Genomic DNA, 5,454 nt, shown 5'->3' with positions numbered 1-5,454 from the left:
GTCCTCATTAGCTTATGGGAGGATTATTACTACTTTAGGAGAATATGGGATCAGCTAGATGTCTAGTGGTAGAGCAGTTGAGAATATGTATTCTATGGCATATCAGATTGCTTATACACCTAAGGTGTCATATGGGTGTATCATCTGAAAGATTTATAGTTATATGAGATACTTTATACCATCGAATTTGATAGGGTAATATCTCACTGTGTAATAATGGTAGTTATGACAGGTGCTTTAGGTACACGAGTTGAGTTTTATTGAGTTTACTTGATTGTTGCATAATGGAAAAATGGAATGAGTTGTTTAGCCACTCATGGACTTGTTGATAATAACACCATACGTACGGAGATGATTGGGTGATGAGTTACATTTTCACAAAATTGTTATATTTAGGTTATGCTTATATGGTGCAAACCGTGTCGATTGAGGTTCCATATGGAATTTGACGTCATTTGTTGATTGAGCATCTTTTACTACATAAGACGAAGTTTACTGGCCTATACTTAGCATGGTTGGATTTGGATAGGTTATATTTGGAAGAGGATGCTTTTAGGCAGCCTAGAACAGGCTATGGTTCTTACCATATAAGATGAATCTATAATTTGCTAATATAGTAGGTGGTTATGAGTTTTTACATGGTTCTTTCATCATTAGATGTGTTACTAAGGCTTGGAACAAGGATTTATTCGAGATAAGGCATTTTATCGGTACCAGATTTAATAAACAGTAAATATTACGGTAAGAAGATATTGCTATATGTGTATAAGTTATGTGACACGTCATGTCGTTACATCTTGGAAGTTAATTTATAACTCGTATAGGTTATTAGAATTGATACAATGAATATAAACTAGAATTAGATCTTGGGGGAAGTTCTGGGTATTGAAGTTGGGTTTAAAGTCTTATAAACTAAGGTTTAAGGAAGAATCTTCATTCAGGAAATATTAATAGATTTATATGGATGAAGGTAACATAGAATCACCCATCCGAATATGTAAGATGAGTTTATAAGCTATTTAACAGCTTTGAAATGACTCTTGGGACGTTCGAAGACGACGAACGTATGTTTAAGTAGGGGAGAATATAATGACCCAATCGGTTATTTTGAGTTCTAGCATCTCGTTACATAATTTAAGAATTTCAGTAGGTATATTTAATTTTTTATGACTTGCGGGTGTGAGTGATTTTGTTCCCAAGAGGTTTGAAAGTGATTTGGAACACTTAGTTCCAAATTAAAAGCTTTAAGTTGGAAAAGTTGACAAAGGTTTTATTTTTGGGTAAATGAAATCGAAATCGGATTTTTATGATTCCAATAGGTTCGTCTGATGATTTTGGACTTGTACGTATGTTCGAATTCAGTGTTGGAGGTTCCTAGAAGAATTCGACACTATTTGTGAAAGTCGGTGATTCGAAGAACTTAAGAGTTCATAATTTTGATTGTCACGACCCCAAATCCCACCTTAAGGATCGTGATGGCACCTAGCCTCTAAAACTAGGTAATCCTATCACACAATACCATCCGATAGAATTAACAACTTAATATTAATAAAACTAAGAAAATGGGTCAAAACTCAACCTATATGAAAATACACCAATCACAATCCCAAAATCCGGTAATACGAAGTCATAAGCTCTACATCGAGTATACATGAAGTCTCAACAATACAGCTATGTTTGGAAGACATAAACAGAAAAGAAAGAAATAGAAAGGGTACTTCGAGGCCTGCAAACGAAACATCAGGTATACCGTGAAGTCTCCACGGCAACTCGAAATCAGCTCACAACCAACCAACACACTCTGAGGTACCTGGATATGCCCAAAAATATACAGAAGCAAAGTATGAGTACACCACAGTCGGTACCCAGTAAGTATCAAGACAAACCTCGGTGAGGTAGTGACGAGGTTTAAGTTAAGACACTCACTAGTCAAATAACCTATGAAAAATTTATATAAAAAGGGCAATAGAAAGCAATAACTATAATCTCATCAGAATAAGCGATAACCATTTTGAACAAATAAATGTCCCGTTTCGACAATAAGTCATCAAATAGAATCATTCACAAATGGAACTTCGTGCCCACATTATCAATCACCGTCACACGGCAAAGACCATGTGCTACAACATAAGCCACACCCCGTGCGACAAGACCTCGTTCCAAAATATAAGTCATTCTCGCACGACAAAGACCTTGTGCCTCAACATATAACACAACCGCACTGCAAAGACCTCGTGCCAACATCGTACCCATGTTAGTTACCGATAACACGTTCAAGAGGAATTTATCAAGAATCAAATAAAGTAATGCATGATAAAAACTTCCTCTTATTACAATATGTTATGTTACCAACAACTCAACAAAATATGAGATAACAACTCAACGTAGGTAAATCCATCATGGCAATCAAATCATCAAGTAATAACAGAGACCCAAATTAGCACATTGAAAAGAACTCAACAAATCACGTAGAATGCATGACCCACACACAAGAAGTCATAAGCACAAACAAGAATACTTATATTTTACTACCACACAAACACCATCAACAAAATGCCCCAGGCTATCACATATCATCCCCACATAGCCAAGGTCCGGCACGGTGTGCCTGTGTAATTTTTCACCCAAATTTTCCTACTTTCGGCTCAGTGAGGGTAGTTTGGTCTAGGCCTAGTTTTACATGGTATAAATATAATAAAACTACGATTTTTATAGAACTTTTAACCTAAGGAGATTTTGGAGCGTATTGGAGGCTTCAAGACACAAAATTTCATTATATTTCCACCAATTCAATACGGATTTTTAGATTATAATGACGGATTGATATTTTCTTATTCTTTAATTCTATTTGTAATAACTTCCACCATGATTATAGAGTAGTTTACCTTGGGGTTTAACATGATTTGGTAACTTGATTATTATCTACAAATTTGATTATTGTTTGATTGCTTTAATTTGTTGGGCGAGCTTTAACTCTAGTTGTGATATTATTTAATATCGTGTTTAATCGGAAGAGGAGCATAATATTGAATATTGTTACAGTGCATGCCTTAATTTATTTTTGTACTCTTTAATGTAATTGAAAGAGCTTTGTGATCTACCGTTTGAATTAGGATTGACATATATTCACGAGAAGTTTCTCTTAGATCATTCCTACCAATAGATTCTTGTATGTTTAACTGCACTTCATATTAGCTTATTTGAACGGTTTAGGTTTAACCGAGAGAAAAACCTGAATCAAAATAATAGGATAATAACATTTGAATTCGTAATAATCAATAGAATTTTAAGAGTGAAATTTAACAGTGTGAATTCCAAGATAACAATTTTGCACCTATCATGTTATGACCCTTATTTCTCATATTGATAACAAACCAACTCTGCTAATCTCCAGTTCTTCGTGATCAATTGTCATTTTCTTTACTTTTAGTTGTTAATTGTGGTTCATAATCATTCCCAATCAAACTTTTAACTATCATGGATATCATTAAACAAGAAATTACTTGAACGTTATTTAGTTCAATCCATGTGTAGACAATACTTTCTATACTATATTTGATGTTGCACGAGCTTATTTTTTATAGTGTGTTTTATGCTCATCAAAGTTTGGTGTCGTTGTTAGGGAATAGCAATCAATAATATTCAAAATAGTTTTTTGTGCTAATTTAGGAACCAATTTATTTTTTTGTATTCACGTTTTCTCACTTGCATGTAGGTAACAGGTTACATACCTCTAGTGTATGACTTGATCCTCTTCAAAGGAAGTGATACCATACAAACTGGAGTTTGAGAAACGCCTGCGACAGCTTAGAAAAGAGAGAGAATTCACCAAAAATTTCTTGGGTCACTCTTCGATCTAAGATCACATGGCAAACAACAGTGATAATATAGTTGAACTGGCTGTAAGGAAAGCGCCCCAACAGGAAGCAACCACAGGGGCAGCTGCTTCAATAGCTCTGAGAGCTGATGAAATGGTTGACGGAGACGAAAAATGATGATTCCAGCTAAATCGTCCACTTTTTGAAGATGAATATGAGAATGTTCGACCTAGGCATGGTAGGCTTTGGGAGAATATTCTATACCAGTGTACAATTAGGGATTGTCGAGTGTGAGACCCCCACCTATTGCAGCAAACAATTTTTAATTAAAGTAAGGCTTACTTTAAACCATCCAAAATAATTGTGTCTTCGGAAGCAATGTTAATGAAGATCCAAATACTCACCTGATGGATTTTGAGAAAATCATGAACACCTTTCAGTACAACAAAAAGTCTAAATATGCAGTTAATTTAAAGGCATTCCCCTTTTCACTGAAGGATAATTCAAAACATTGGCGGTGAATCTTACCAATAGGGTCTATCAGAACATGGGAAGATATGACGAAAACGTATCTAGACAAATACTTTGTATCTGTAAAAACATGGAAATTTAAAAGGGAGATCCATCTAGAAGGACACTGAAACAGTCTTCGAAGCATGGGAAATATTTAAGGAGATAGTCCGAAAATGCCAGCATAATGAAATTGAATTATGGATGCAACTCCAAGATTTTTGGGATGGACTAACATCCACCTCTAGGAGAACTCTAAGCAATGCAGTTGGAGGTCCCCTCATGAAGAAGACCCTTGAGGAGATTATTGTAATTCTTAGTGAGCTATCTGAAGATGAAAACCAGTTTGAGAGAAATGAAAGAAGAAAAGCAATTGGGATACATCAAGTGGAATCTGATATGTCAATGCATGCTCAGCTTGATTCAATGGCAAAAATGTTCAGAAAGTTGATCCTAGCTAAGGTTTAAAGTCAGCCACTATCAGTTTATGATTTTTGTGGGATGGGCCACCCAACACATGAGTGTCTGGCCTCAGCTGCAGATGAAGTGGTAAATACTGTGGGAAGTTTGACAGAGAAAACTATCAAGGCGGAAATAATTTCAACTCCATGGGCCAGAGGCACCCCGAATTTTTGTGGAATTCACCTGGTGGTAGTTTGAATGCATAGTAACAGAATAATCCAAGACCCCAGGGACAAGGAACTCCAGGTTTCCAAACTCAGTATAGGCAACAATACCAGTCTCAACAGTCCAGTCAGTCTAGAATGGAAGATCTAATGAAGGCCTTCATTATTAAGACAGATGAATGACTTGATACTTATGGCACAACCATTTGAAACTTAGAGAGGCAAATGGGACAAATTTCTAATCTGTTATCTGCAAGGCTCTAGGAACTCTTATTGATTATACTGAAACCAATCCAAAAGAAACAATAAAAGCTATCTCTCAGAAGCGTGATCCACATCCAATCCGCACTCAATAGTGAGTGGAAACGGTCATTGGAATAATAGTTCCCAACAAGAGTCAGGGTCAATTTCCACCGGGAGTTAAAATGGGTGTTAGGAGTATACACTTGACGAGAGTGAATGGATTAAATAAATTTGCACTTCCACAAAAGGTTTTGATT

Source organism: Nicotiana tomentosiformis, chromosome 9 (genome assembly GCF_000390325.3).
Source record: "Nicotiana tomentosiformis chromosome 9, ASM39032v3, whole genome shotgun sequence".
Lineage (NCBI taxonomy): Eukaryota > Viridiplantae > Streptophyta > Magnoliopsida > Solanales > Solanaceae > Nicotiana > Nicotiana tomentosiformis.
This window is presented reverse-complemented; position numbering follows the sequence as displayed.